Consider the following 15,434-nt stretch of genomic DNA (forward strand, 5'->3'; position numbering starts at 1 on the left):
GGTAATTTTGTGTTTCTGTTGCGGGGTGGTTTATTTTTCGGCGCGGGAGGCGGAGGTGCGGGTATGGGGAGGGGTCTTAGAGGGGAGCGTGGTAGTTGGTTGTTTCCCTTTTGCACCAGCCCAGGCCGCTTTTCCTTCTGCATTTCTTTCCTTCCTTCTGTTTTCCCCTCGCTCCCCGCGCCGCCTCGCAGGGCCCGCGCGCGGCCCAGGCCGCCCCGCCCTCCCCGCTCAGGCTCGGCGGTGGCGCGGAGCAGCACGGGAAAGGCTTTTCCCGCCGCCGCCCGGGGTCCCAGGCGCGGCTGGCGGCGGCGGCGGCCGGGAGAGGAGGAGGCTGCGCGGGGGCAGCGGGCGCGTTGGGCGAGCAGGGGAAGCCGGGCACGGGTGAGGCTGGGCACGGGCTGCGGGTGGTGGCGGGGGGCTGCGCGGCGTCTCTTTGCGAAAAGATTTCTGGCTGGGTCGCTTGGAGTCTTTTGGTTTTACGGCGTTTTTCCCACGGTCCCCCGCTTCTTCTTCATCCCGCGGCGGGGGCGAGCAGGAGCGCAGCGGGGCGACGGAGCGATGCAGAAATGAAGGCGGGAGGCGGGGCAGGGGCACGGCGGGTTTAGAGACCCGGGCCCCGGGCTTAGAGAGCTCACGCTGCTGCCTGTCCGGGGGCGGGGCGGGAGGCAGGAACTCCGGCGGCTCCTAAAGACTCCCTCCTTCTCTCCCCGGGAGCAGCGCGGAGTGGTGAGGCGCAGGAGAGGGGTGGTGGCGGTGGTGGCGGTGACAGAGAGAGGAGGGAGATTAAAGAGCCTTGGGATGTCACCATGGAGTGCCTGTGACTGCTCCTGACCTGTCTTTAGCAGCCCAGAGTCTTCTAGGATGTGACCGTGGAGCGTCTGTCACTGTCAGGGCTCCTTAGAAGGCCCAGAGAGCCCTGCGATGTCACCATGGAAGCCGTGTGAGTGCAGGTGAGCTCAGGGCTCTTTAAAAACCTGGCTCCCTTTGGAATGTGAGGATGGAAGCCTTGGGAGGGCCTTTGACCTGACTGCTCTTCAGCAGTTTAGAGAAACCTGGCATGTCCCCATGGAGCCGTTGTCACTGCCGGTGACGTCAGAGCTCTTTAGCAGCCTAGAGACACGTGGGATGTCAGTACAAAGCTGCTGTCATTGCCTGTGACCTCAGTGTTCTTTAGGAGCACTGGGATGTCACAATGGAACACTTCTGGGTGTCTGTGAGGAAGAACCTTTTTAGCAGCCTGGAGACACCTGGGGGGATGTCCCTATGGAGTCCCTGTAACAGCGTGTGACCTCATGGCTCTTTTGCAGCCTTCGACACCCTCAGAATGTCACCGTAGAGCCGCTGTGAGTGCCTGTGACATTACAGCTTTTCAGCAGCATGGAGACACCTAGGATGTCACTGTGGAACCCCTGTGAGAGCCTGTGACATCACATCTGCTCAGCAGCCTGGAGACACCTGTTACGTTGCCATTGAGACCCTGTGACAGCGTGTGAAGTCAGTGCAGTTTGGCAGATGGGAGACTCCTGGGATGTCGCCATGGAACCCCTGGGATTGCCTGTGACCTCAGTGTTCTTTAGGAGCATAGAGACCACTGGGATGTCACCACAGAACCTCAGTGAGTGCCTGTGCCAAATGGGCTCCTGAGCACCTAGAGACTGTAGTGTTCTCACCATGCAGCCACTGTGACTGTCCGTGACCTCTCAAGTCTGTGGAAGATTTAAGAGCCCTGGCATGTCACCATGGAGGCCCTGTGACCTCACTTCTCTTTAGCAGCCCAGAGAGACTTGAGATGTCAGCGTGGGTGCCTGTCTGTGATCTCTCTACTTTTGAGCAGGCTGGAGACAACTCTGATGTCACCATGGGCTGGTGGTTCAGGGAGGTAAGGGTGGGGGGAGGAACATGTGCTAGGGCTCACTGGGACCTGCTCAGGCACTGAGTCAGCAGGGACCACAGCGGTACCCAGGCCTGGGAAACACTCCTGTCTCCCACTGGCCAAGTCTGGTCACAGGAAGCAGGTGTGCCCTCCACTGGGATGAGATGCCACATCTCCCCACTGGAACAGGGGACCAGGTGTACCCCGTGTCCCCAGCATGCCAAGTGTGGTCACGGAAGGCCAGGTCTCCCCACTGGGGTCTCAGACACGGTCTGACTGCTGCCGGCATGGGGAGCCTTCCCTCCTCTACCCAGGAGGCCAGGTGTGCTCACCAGAACAATCAGAGTAGTGGTATTTCACCGATGGCTGGGACACCAGTGGGCGGGTCACCCAACACTGCCAAGTGTGCACCACGCCTCCCACTTATTCCACACCTCTCATGTCTCGTCAGAGCGCCAGAGCAGAGTCAAGCTCAACAGGGTCTTCTTTCCGTGTTGCTTCTGCCAAGCCTGTTCCCTTGGCTGTGGTTTCTCTGGATAGTAAGTAGGGACAGTGGGAATCTCATTGATCCATTCATTCACATCACTAATTAGATGATGAGGCATTTGGCTATTTACTGAGCATTTATTTTCATATATGTTCCTTTTCTGGGTTAAGTATAAGTGGCCCATCCACCATGGTCCAAATCAGTAGAATTTTGTCTCAAAAGTGGGTGAAACACAATGCTACATCCTTGGAAGAATTGTGTCATTCCCACTGTCCTTATGTACCATCAGGATTTAACTTTTTTTTTTTAATTAGCATAAGCAATAACAACTCTATGCAACCGAGCCAGTCTTGCTTGCAAAGATATGAACAATATCAGCGGAGGTGAGGAGTGCTCTGGAGGCCAGGGCCCAGGCAGTCTTCTCCCGCCTTGTTTTGGAGAGACCCAGGGCCTCTAGGAGCTCATTTGTTCCATAGAACCACTTGCGCCACTCTCCAGCGGGAAAGCCCCCAAACTTGATATCTCCTGCATTGGTGAGTTCCTGAATGTGTTCATGAAGATGTTGATATTTTCTCACTTTTCCAGTTGCAGCTTCCTGTAAAGATGCTTCAGTGCGTTCACATTTGATTGTCACCTCCATCACCAATGCCTGTTTTTCTCTTACAAAGATCAGGTCTGGTTTGTACATTTTGCCGTTGTCATCCCTCACATGTGGCTCTTGTAACACTGTCCAATCCTCCTTTGTAGCTTTGTTGATCAACATGTCACAGATGTAGTTGTGTCTTTTAATCCTGCCATTTTGTGTTACTGCACAGTTTCTGATGATGTGGGAGCACGTTTCATTTTCAGCCTTGCAGTGCCTGCAGCTTTTGGCACACTGATCTTGTCTTCCTCTTGCCAGGAAGGAACTCTCTTGTGGTGTAGACAATTGGCTCTCAGCTGCAATGCTGTTATTACTTTTCTGTCAGGTATGCCTCTGTATCTAAAGATCCAGAAATTGCTGATGTTACCCTCCTCAAAGTTTGTAACACTAGGGCCCTGGGATACCAGCTGTTTCCCTTTAGTAAATTCCTGTTTCCTCCGGTTACATGGTCGCAGATACTGAGTTTTCGGAGTAGCTACTTCCCATTCTGATGTTGTGTCATCACCTGCACCATCCAGCAGTTCCGTCTTAGGTTTAGGCTCCCATATGGACAGGATCTTTTCTTTATCTCCTCCAGCTGTTATCCATAATTTCCTGTAGATTTGATCGGAGCATTCTTCTTTCAGGAACAATCTTAAGGCATCATCCGACAATTGGGCAAGTCGACGTAATCTTTGGGCCCGTATACTTGGATTGAGGCCCATCAGTTTGGTGATACCCAAACCTCCATCCTTCATGCTGGAGTACAGGACGGCATCATGTGTGCATGGTGTGAAGTGTAGCCATTCCTTGACAGTCGATTGAATTTGTAGGTCAGGGGATTCAAGGAGCCCTGCTTTGCATCCTTGTGGTCTGCCAAGTATATTAGTGTAGGGATGGTGTCTATTTGTTTGGAATGTCCATTTTCTGAACAGGTTTTAATGTGATGATAGGTATGGATGTTCTCATACATATTGCTCACCAGTCTGGTGACATGGGGGTCCGCTTCCCTGTGCTGCAGACCATGTAGAATGTGCTGGTGGCTCACGGTGTCAAAAGCCTTAGCAATGCCCATGAATACGACACCCAGCGGTCTGTATTCTCTTTTGGCAGATGGAATTATTGTTCGTAGGAGTTTCCAGTTTTCAGAGGATTCCGCTGCTCTTATAAAGCCACTTTGCCTTGGGTTGAGGGAGCATGCCTTAGTCAACCTTGCTCTCATTATTCTGGAGAACAGTCTTAACGAGATGGAATCGATTGTGATGGGTCTCCAGTTATCAGTGTCCTTTAAACAATCCGGTTTGGCTGACTTTGGTATTAACACAGTCCTGCATCCCCTCACCATGTCTGGGATTTTTATCTGATGTTAACCAAAGGTTGACTATCTCCATGGTCTGGGAGAACTTGGGGTACATCTCCTTGAGGTCCCTTAGGGTAATCCCATCTGGACCAGGAGCCGAATTTTTGCTAATTTCCTGCACATTCTTCTCAATTTCTTTAGCCATAATAAAGTCCCTGAAAGCGCTGTTGTCAGCTTTAATTTGGAAGTTCCCAAGGCTCTTGAACTTGCCAGGTGTTTCCCATCTGGCTTTAAATGCTGAATAAATTTCTTGGGGTGGCATGTCACAGGACAAACATTCAACATCATCCAGAGTAATCTTGGCTAATTTCCCCCTATCTAGATGGAACAGGCGCTGGAAGTGCAGGTAATTACCTCTCTTGATTGCTCCCTGACAGATCTTCTTGAGTTTCTTTCCTGGGTCTTCCTTTTGTTCTTATCTTGGGTTGATGTTCTTCTCTGGCTTATCATATGGAGGCATCCCGAAGCAGTCCTGCCCTGACTCATTGACCAGTGATGTCATCTCGTGGCCATGAAGTAACTGCTGGAATGCCTGTGGGAAGGTGTTGAGTTTCCCAGCTGAAAGCCATTCACCCAGAGTTCTCTGCTAATGGGCCTGCAGCTGCCCCTCCCTCTGCTGGTTGATGTTCCCCAGCTGTTCCTCCTCATTATCTGGGTGATGACTCATCCCAGGTTCTGTTCCCATGCCCACAGCTGGTTCCTGGGGCAGCAATCTCCTTTTGTCACTGATTTGCTTTGCTGTCTTGGATGGAATGTGTTTGGCTAAGAGTTTATTGATGTTCTTGTTTTGCCAAAACTGAGCCTCTAACCTTAGCAGCAGATGTTCTTCCTCCTTGGTTCAACACCTTTTGTGAGCTCCTCGGGCAGAGGTCTCATTCGGGTGGGAAGCAACAATCCTTTCCTGATTTCTGACAATCGGGTGTGCCAATCTTTTGTGTTGTCCCAGGCCAATTTCTGTTTTGAAGTCACGGCTGCAAACCTCACAGATCCACTGGCCTGCTGGAGCTGTTTCAGCTGTTGCCCTGCATTTAGGAAAACGACTAGCAGTAGTTACTGATAGTTACTGTTTTCCCTCCCTCATGTAGCACATTGAAACCGAATCCTCCTTTTCCTGTGGGCTCCTTTCAGGTGTTTAATTAAGCCCAACACATGGTCCACCCGGGTTCCACGCATGGACATGGTGGATTTTTGTCGGGAATCATCACTGTTGGAATGTCCTCCGGTGTCCGATTCACGCTGTTCCCTGGGACGGGTGGGGATTTTGCTGGCGTGTTGTTCTCTGGCTCGGGAGGTGATGTTTCTGATGTGCTTTCTGTCTTTTCCTCGCTGCTTTTTTCCCCATTGTTAAGTACAAACAACTTGCTGGTCTTCAGGAGACAGCTGTCTTCTCTCGCACTCAGATGAGGTGTAAGACGTTTGTACACCTCTGGCAGCCTGTTCAAACCCTCCCAACTTGTGGAAAAATGAACACATTCATTCGTTTCAGACACTCCCTAGTTACAAAACTCCAACACCACCAGTTCATTTTCATTTTCCACCAAATCTTGGGGGGCAGATGGTAAATTTGCAGACAACAGGTCTCCTTCAGTGTTAGACAAGGGGTCTAGTTTTAAATTGCTAGGCCCCAGTCTACCCAGTCAGAAGGGCTGGTCGGGGTGCTGGTCAATACCTGGAATAAGCGTATCGATGGCCCCATTTTACGGATCCGGAATTTTAGTTTGTAGCAAATTAAGGAGAGGAAGTATTAGATTGGTGGTGGACCCCCAACCACTTGCTGATCTTTGGCCAGCACAAACCCGTGGGCTAGGTTTTGGGTAAAAAGCTCCACAGCTCTTACCTTAAATTTGTTTCACTGATTTTGGGGCTATTGTTGGCTGATGATTCCAACAATAACTTGCTGGGGCAGAGGTCAGGTTCATTACCCTTCGCAGCGTTTTCAGTGGGACCACAAGGAGGTGCGACCTCTGTAGCGATGCCCAGTTTGTAACTACGCCCTCATACACAACGTCCTTTGCATTGGTAAGTTCTCATACCTCTTTCTCCAGGTGTTTGTACTTGTTCACTTGCTCAGGAGTGGCTTCTTCCGGCGATGTTTTGGCTGATTCCTACTGCACTGTCACATCCACGACAAATGCCTGGGCGACCTTTGCCAGTACCAGATTAGGTTTATATAACTCTTTGTTGTTATCGCTTATATGCGGTTCCTGAAACACTACCCCGTCCTTCTTCTTCGCCTCTTCAGACAGCACCTCGCCGATGTAACTGTGCCTCTTAATCCTAGCATCCTGTGTAACTGGGCAGTTGCCAATGATGTGGGTGCAAGTTTCATTGTCCGCCTTGCAGTGTCTGCTTGCCTTGAGGTATTGGTCCTGTCTACCCCTGGCTAAAAATTCTCTCGTGGGGTAGACATTCTCTCTCAGCTGTAATGCTGAAAGGGGCTTCCTGTGAGGTATGCGTCTATTATTTTGCAGCCAATTATTGCTAATTTTATCTCCTTCAAAATTTGTGATTCCGCAGTCCTGGGACAATAACTTAGTCCATTTATTGAATTCAATTTTTTTGCCAGTTGCATGGTTTAGGAAATTGGCTTTTTAAAGACGGTGCTTCCCACTCCAAAGTTATGTCTGCACTATATGAGCCAATTGGTTCAGTCACCGTTTTGGTCTCCCAAACTGACAAGTATCTTTTCTTTGTCTCCTCCATCTTGAGTCCACAGTTTCTTATACGCTTGTTCCATTTGATCTTACTCCAGGAACATCTTCGTGGTTTCTTACTAAACATATGTCAGGAAAATTAATCCACAAACACCAGAGGTTTATGTCCAAAAAGGAGATAGAGGAGTCCTGTTACTTTATTTGAATAAAGAGAGAGGTCATGGGCATTTCCCATGGGTCTCTCAGACTGATAGAGGATGCAGCCTCCTTTTTATCCTAATTTTCCAGCCACATTTCCCTCTCTCTTTCCCCATTGGCTGAGGTACTTGAGAGGTACAGACTTCCCGAATCACCTAATACAGACCCCATTCTAATGTATACCCCCCCTTTTCTTTTCCTTGTGTCTCTGTTCTTTTTCTCTAAATCCAGGGATTTAGCACAGCCTTGGGTGAGTAACAGTTTGTGTCAATCAGTGGAATTCCTATGGAATTTATGGTTCCTCCCACTGCTTCTTTCATCTCTCGGTATCTGGCTTTATCCACCAGCAGACCCACAGTTTGTTTGTAGAGATAAATCCCTCCCATTCCTTTCACATATATGATTATACGTTTCTTTTCTGGGTTAAGTATAGGTGGCCCATCCACCTGGTCCAGATCGTTAAATTTATCCCAAATACGGGCAGTGGGCGACACAGGACAATTGGCAGAATTGTATTGTTCTCATGTGTCCTACGCACTGTCCAGCAATGCCATTCAGCCGTATTTATGTTCCATGTTCCATCAACAGAAACGATTGAGCTTTGCTCGCAAACATATGAACGATGTCAGTGGAAGAGAGGAGCGCTGTGGATGCCAGGGCCCAGGCAGTCTTCTCTTGCCTCTTCTTAGAGAAACCTAGGGCCAGTAGCAACTCAGAGTTTTTCTCGTACCACTTTCCTTGCGCTCCTACAGGAAAGCCCATGAATTCAATGTCTGCTGCATTTTTAAGATCTTGAACTTGTCTGTGAAGTTGCTAATATTTCTTGACCTTCTCACTGGCAGCATCTTTCAAGGATGAGTTGGAGTGCTGGTATTTGACCATCATGTCCAGCACGAATGCCTCTCCTTTAAAAAAGATCAGATCTGGCTTGTATAACTCGTTGTTCTCATCTCTGATACGCTGCTCGTGGAATACAGTCCAATTCTTCTTTTTAGCCTCGCAGCTAAGCATCTCACAGATGGAATTGTGTCTTTTAATCCTGACCTCTTGAGGTATTGGACAATTCCCAATAATATGGGCTGGTGTTTCATTACCAGTGCCACAATGTCTACAGGTTTTCACACATTCATTTTGCCTACCCCTGGCCAGGAACCCTCAAATGGGGAAGGCATTGGCTCTCAGTTGTAGCGCAGTTATCAATTTTCTGTGAGGTATTCCTCTCTACCTTGCTATCCACCAATTACTGATATTACCATTTTCAAAGTTCTCAATACCGTGGCCTTGGAATAACAGTTGCTTCCACTTACTGTATTCATGTTTCTGTCAGTTACAAGGTCTTGGGCAGTGGTTCTTTGGAACGGCAACCTCCCGTTCAGATGCATCTTCACCCTCAGCAGGGATACCTTCTGGTAATGGAATAGGCTTCCAAATTGGTGGGATATTCTCTTTAGCTCTTTATGTCTATGCAATCTCCGTGCTTGTATACTTGGAAGAAGCGCCACCAACTTGAAGAAACCCAGACCACCATCTTTACAATCCGAGTACAAGATAGCATCACAGATGTTTGGTGCAAGATGAAGGTATTCCTTGACAAAAGATTGAATTAACAAGTCAGGGGATTCCAGGAGCCCAACTTTTACTTTGGTGTGGTGGGCAAGGTGTACCAATCTCTGGATACTAGTAAGTTTTCAGTATCTTGATTTTCTGAAGAGGCTTTAGTGGTGTGTCAGCAATCCGACAGAGCTAATTTCTGGTGTTTTGGATAAACCTGTATCTGCTATACCAGTCCAGGGATCAATCTGTAAACCAAGATATTTCTCAGAGTGGCCAAGGTCAATCATATTAAGGGGGATGCTATTTATCATCCATACTGGACAGTCATTGATGGTATAAGGAGAGTCTTTAGTTGGCTTGGTGTAAAAGCCATGACACTTCTCCCCCTGTGTCTTGAGACCAGTTAGATGGCAAAAGGTCTCTAGGATCTTGATGTTCGTACACATACCTTCCCAGGAGTCATTCAATAACACTAAATTATCAGCGAAGGCCATGGGGGTATCTTTGAAACTTCCTTGACAGTTGCCTTCACCAAGATTCTCCAATTTACATAATAGAGGGCCAAGCACCAGGTTGAATAATAAGGGTGACATTGGATCGCCCTGTTTGACACTTAAAAGGATTTGTCTTTTCCTTTTTGGTGTCGATGTCCGTAAAATTTTGCCAACAAGATGTTTAACGTGGGGGTCAACCCCTCTCTGCATCAGACTCATGATAATATGCTGATGATATACGGTGTCAAAAGCTTTCACAATGTCCACGAAAACAATCCCAAACTCTTTGTGCTCCTTTTTTGCATGTTTGACAGTAAGTTGTAACAACTTCAGATTCTCAGAACATCCTGCTGCATGTATAAATCCCCTTTGTCTGGGGTTTATGGGACATGCTTTGGTCAATCTTGCTGTTAAAGTCCTGGAGAATAACCTAAACACCATAGAAGCAATGGTGGTAGGCCTCCAGTTATTGATGTCATTAAGCCTATCCATATCGATAGACTTGGGGGTCAAGATTGACCAGCATTCATTCAGGGCAGCAGGAAGAGTTCTGGTTACGAGCCATAAATTGAAGATCTCCATCAATAGGGAATACCTGGGATGAATTTTGACAAGACGGCCCAACGTAATCCCGTGTGGCCCCGGAGCAGAGTTCCTCCTCATCTCTTTGATATTCTTTTCCACTTCTTTCTCAATAATCAGGGCTTTACAAGTGGTGTTATCTGCTTCCTTCTGTGAAGGGAAGGATTCAAGGCCCATGAATAATGGAGCCATAGCAGTCCCTCTATCAGCAATTTGGGAGATGGGGGATGTTCTCCTCTCCCCACATTAGGACCATTAGCCATCTATATCAGGTTGAACAGCTTTAGAGGGAACTTTTAGAAGACATCTTTTATCACATACCTGCTTGGCCATTTTAGATGGAATATGCTCTGCAGTTAAGTTATTGATGTTACCATCATACTTTATCAGTAATTGTCTCAGAAGAGCCTCTTCCTCCTCAGTCCATACCTTTTGGTGGGCTCCTCTAACCGATGTTTCCTTTGGATGGGGGGCAGCAATTCCTTCCAGGTTCCTTATAAGAGGATGCGCCAGCCTCTTGTGCTGTCCCAAGCCAATCTTGGTAGAGAAGGCCTTCTGGCATACTTCACAGATCCAGTCACCCTTTGGGACTACTTCCACATTTCCTTTGCACTGTGGGAAGTGGCAGGAGATACTGTGGTACGAACGCAACTGGGGGCTTGTCACCACAAGCCCCGGCGTGCCCTCGGGCAGAGGGGACGCAGCGTTGGCCTCCACAGCGTCCTCGCTGGACGGCTCAGTGGAATCGGCGTGAGATGGGTGCGTGCGCTGGCTCCTCCTCAGAGGAAACACGTCGGGCAGCCGATGATCAGGCTGGTGTTTGCCCGGAGGCAAAGAAGGTGGGAGGGGCTTCTGGTGTGAGTTCCAACAGGTTTATTTGCAGGAGGGACCAGGGACCAGCAAAAGCCCCGAGGAGACGCAGGCTAGTCCCCTTTATGGCGGGGTGGAGTAAGGCAGGGAAAGGGAAAACAACCAATGGGGTACAAGTAGAGGGGAGGATACAGTTTTTCAGAACAAATGGGGAAAACAGGGAGGCAGGAGTCATAACAGGGAACCAATTAATAACTAAAAAAGGGAGAACTTTCTGGAACAGGGGGAGGTAATTTAGGATTGGGAGCCACCCAGGGGGAGGTAACCTAGACCTCAGTGATCTCTTCTGGTGACTGACATTTGATGGTTTCAGCCCGAGAGCAGGCTGACCCACCCCAACATCTCCCCCTTCTTTATTACATTGAAATGAGGGGAAAGGCTTAAGGGATTTCAAAACCAAACACTTAAACATGGGAAGGGCTAATAAAATTAACAACTCCATAAGGAAACCCCATACAATGTCCTTGATAACTGAAGGGATCTGGCTACTGGAGCTCCCAGTGTACAGGAGGAGCTGCAGCAGCAGGTGGGACAGCAGCATGTAGGATGTCATCACGCAGTTATGGGAGATAACTTTAGGGACAGTGTAACGTAAATAAAATTAATACAAATACAATTAACTTAAATAACAATGGCTCCCTTGGACTCCCCCTCTTTCAGAACAAAGGGCCACTTAGGGGAGGGAAACACAATAGAGAAGGTGGGAAAGGGAATGTTTGTCTTTGCAGCCTGGGAGGAGAATTTCTTGTTTATTCAGGAGGTCTTGTTTCTCCTCCTTTTCCAGGCAGTTGCTACTGTGTTTTCAGGCTGCTTTGGTTTTGATGTCTTTGTTAAGAAAGGTTTGATCCACTTTCCAGGGATTTAGGTCATTTCCAGGTCATTTAGGTCCTTCTGGGGTTGAAACACACCTGTAGCCTCTACCCTGGGTGACTAGGGGGTATGGGCCACATATCTGTAAAGTGTCAGGGTCCTTTATTAGAACCTCAGGGCTCTCAGTCAGTTTATGTTTGGCAGAGTTTGTGAAGTGTCTCATGATGGGAGGATCAGGTTCCTCATAGGAACAGTTTAAAAAGTTCAAAGTGAACAACGCTTTGGACAGTCTTATGGTGGGGGCAGCGATCTCACTGCCACCCTTTTGTTGTTCAAGCAGTCTTTTTAGTGTCTGATCTTTCCTCTCCACGATGGCTTGGCCTGTGGGTGAGTGAGGGATGCCAGTGATGTGATTCACACCCCACTCCCTCATGAATCTGTTTAACTCTGCAGAGGTGTACGCAGGGCCATTGTCAGTTTTTAATTTATTTGGTGTCCCCAACACAGCGAAGGCCTGGACTAGGTGGTTGATGACATCTTTGGCCCTCTCTCCACGGTGGGCTGAGGCAAAGGTTGCACCAGAAAAAGTATCCACGGAAACGTGAATATATTTCCGGCAGCCAAATTGGGGGAAGTGGGTGACATCTGTTTGCCATACCTCACAACTGCCTAGGCCTCGGGGGTTAACCCCCTGACCTAGTGATGGAAGCTGATGTTTTTGGCAGTTGGGGCATGTCTCCACAATGGCTTTCGCCTGGTCTCTAGTGAGGTGGAACATCCGGACGAGAGCTGGAGCATTTTGATGGAACATTGCATGGCTCAGCTGGGCTTGCTGGAATCTCTAAGGCAGATTCGCTAGCTCAACGGGCATAGCTAGGGCATCTGCTCTCCTGTTCCCTTCGGCAATAAATCCTGGCAGGTCAGTGTGTGACCTCACATGCATTACGTAAAAGGGTTGCTTTCGGTGGGAGGCAATTTGGATTAGCTTTGAAAGCAATTTATAGATTTTTGGATTTGCCACCTCTCTGAGTGATGCTCTTTCTGCTCTGGACACCACTCCTGCTACATATGCGGAATCTGTTACCAAATTAAAAGGTTCGTTGAACCGCTCAAATGCTCTGACCACTGTGGCAAGCTCTGCAACCTACAGTGATCCTTCGACCACCTGCACATCAGACTCCCACTTCTGAGTGCAAGGATTCCTCCAAACGATGACAGACTTGTGAGATGCCCCAGAACCATCCATAAAGATCGTCAGGGCATTGAGGGGTTCACGACTCTGAATTTCTTTTGGAATTAATTTAAAGGCCGAATTGAACAATTTGTGTTTTGGGTTGTGAGCCGATATTTGTCCCGAATAACTATCAAAGGCAAATTGGAGATGATTGTTGTTTTGAAGGAGATGGTCCAGTGCATTGGTTGTTAGTGGCAGGTAAACATATGTGAAATCACACCCCACAAGGGTACGGAGGCGAGACCTAGCCTTTATCACCAACTGAGCCATGAGCTCCTGTGGCGTGGTAATACTTTTGGATGGCTGGTGCGAGAGGAAAACCCACTCAATAATCAGAAGGGGATCCCTCAGCACCTTGTCCCACTGGAAAACCAGCCCATGGAGGTATGGCATTTTCCCCAACACTATAAATTGAAAGGGCAGACCTGGGGCATAACGATGGGCTTGGCGAGATGACAGTGCCTCCTGGACTTTGATGAGGGAGTTTCTTGCCTCTTCTGTCAACTGCCTCGGGGATTTGAGATCCTCGTTCCCACAAAGCAGGTTGAACAGAGGGGCAAGGTCCTCAGTCGTCAGTCCCAGGAGCTGCCTCACCCAGTTGATGGATCTGCAGAATTGATGGAGTTCCTGCAGAGTCTTGGGGTTATCATTGATCTTTAATGGTTGGGGCACCACTGTCTGCTCCTCAATTTTGAGTCCTAGATATTTAAAAGGTGAGGTCTTCTGGACCTTTTTGGGATGGATTTCGAATCCATCAGCCTCTAAAGCCCTGATTACCTCCCCCAGAGTCCAGTCCAGGTACTGCTGCGTGGGCGTACACACCAAAACATCGTCCATGTAGTGTAGGATCACAGCTCTAACTGCCTTTTTCTGGACAGGGGACAGAGTGCGAGCGACATACCACTGGCAGATGGTGGGCGAGTTTTTCATGCCTTGCGGCAGAACTCACCAGTGGTAGCGCTGCATGGGAGCCTCTCGGTTGAGGGAAGGCACCGAGAAGGCAAACCAGGGTGCATCGTCCGGATGCAGGGGGATCTGGAAGAAGCAGTCCTTGATGTCTATGACTGCTAGCTTCCACTGCCTAGGGAGCATAGAGGGTGATGGCATTCCGGGCTGCAGGGGTCCCATGTCCTCAATGACATCGTTAATTTTCCGCAGGTCGTGAAGGAGTCTCCACTTGTCTGTCCCTGGCTTCCGGATCACAAAGACCGGGGAGTTCCAAGCGCTGTTGGAAGGCTCAATGTTCCCCTTCCCCAGCTGCTCCTCCACGAGTGCAGTGAGCGCTCTCAATTGGTGTCCTTTTAAAGGCCACTGATCCACCCAGACCCTTTTATTGGTGAGCCAATTCAATTTCTGGGTGGGGCGCTCCACAGTGACCCCTACTAAAAATCCCAGGGTTGAGATGGGATCTCAACCTAGGCTCCCCACTGAGACATGAGATCCCTGCCCCACAATGTAAACCCAGAGTCAGTAACAAATGGACGGACTGTTGTAATCCGCCCCTCTGGACCCTCAATCTGGACAAGCATCCTGCTTCTCTGGGCAGCCACAGATCCTCCCACACCCGTAACAATACCTTCCGCCAGTTGCAACCCCCAATGTGACGGCCAGTTGTTGGAGGCGATGACCATCACATCTGCCCCCGTGTCCATCATCCTTGCTAGGCTGATGTCCGAGCCATGGCATGAAATCTTGCCGCTTAGCATCGCCTTGTCCTCCCCTACCATCTCAGCCCAGAAGACAGATGGGTTGTAGTTATCTGGTGAACTTCTGGGCATGAGGATGGCCTGGGCAAGAACCTGGCCAGCTGCAAGAAAGAAAGGTGGGTGAATACATTGGATGTTAATTGTAAAGAGTCCTTGTGATCCTACTTGGACGATCTCTGGTGTTATTGAGATCTCTGGTGGTGTACGCATGGTGTCTCCTATAACAAACAAGCAGCAGTCTTTCAGTCCTTTGCAGCTCACGAGGACTCGTTGAGGTGTGATAGAGTCCATCGTGGTTGCAGTGGCTGCAGTCACAGTCTTTCTGGTTGCGGCTTCTTTATTTATGTGATCACACGGGGCTGCAGATCCGCGCTGGGTCCTCAGTTTCCTGGCCGTACCTCCATGGGAGTGGGCGATGCTACTTGCCCTGGGGAAACAGCTCGGGAACTTTGATTAATCGGGGCTGGAGCTCTACAGTTCCGGGCCACATGTCCTGGCTTGCCACATCTGTGACAAGTCCAGGTTCTGTTTGTCATCCTCTTGTCCTGAGGTGCCGTTGCCTCAGCAGCACCCGCAGCTCCTACCACATTCCCCCTCATTTTTAAATTTGGTTGGCCAATTGGAACTAAGGTTGTGCAGTGCCGAATCATCTGCTTTAATGTTGGTGGAGGATCAAGTGGAAGGGTCATAATCACTCTCTTACAAGGTTCATTTGCATTAGTTTTTGCTATTTGAGTGATTATGCTTTCTCTAATTCTTGTATCTTCCACTTGCTTCTCCACCACTAATTTTAATTTGTCAATTAAGTCAATAAATGGTTCATTTGGGAGTTGCTGAATTTCAGTAAAATTTAGTAGAGGCGCCGATTTAGGGGGCATCATTAAAAATGCTTGCTCCACTGCATGTTTTACAGCATTTAAGACCAGCTCTGGGGTGTTTCGGGCCTGGTCTTGTGGCTTGGCAAGCAACCCCTCACCGGTAAGGTGGTCC

General features: G+C 49.0%; 1 long non-coding RNA gene across 1 annotated transcript; it reads left to right on the forward strand.

Annotated features, from left to right (window-relative positions):
* The first annotated feature begins 270 nt into the window (after positions 1-270).
* LOC309584248 lies at positions 271-14,517 on the forward strand. The gene is made up of 4 exons (XR_014227211.1): positions 271-381; positions 843-950; positions 1,308-1,879; positions 13,897-14,517. It is a non-coding gene; the product is annotated as an uncharacterized lncRNA (long non-coding RNA).
* The last annotated feature ends 917 nt before the right edge of the window (positions 14,518-15,434 follow it).

The sequence above is a fragment of the Coloeus monedula genome (genome assembly GCF_965178545.1).
Source record: "Coloeus monedula genome assembly, chromosome: 38".
NCBI classification, from domain to species: domain Eukaryota; kingdom Metazoa; phylum Chordata; class Aves; order Passeriformes; family Corvidae; genus Coloeus; species Coloeus monedula.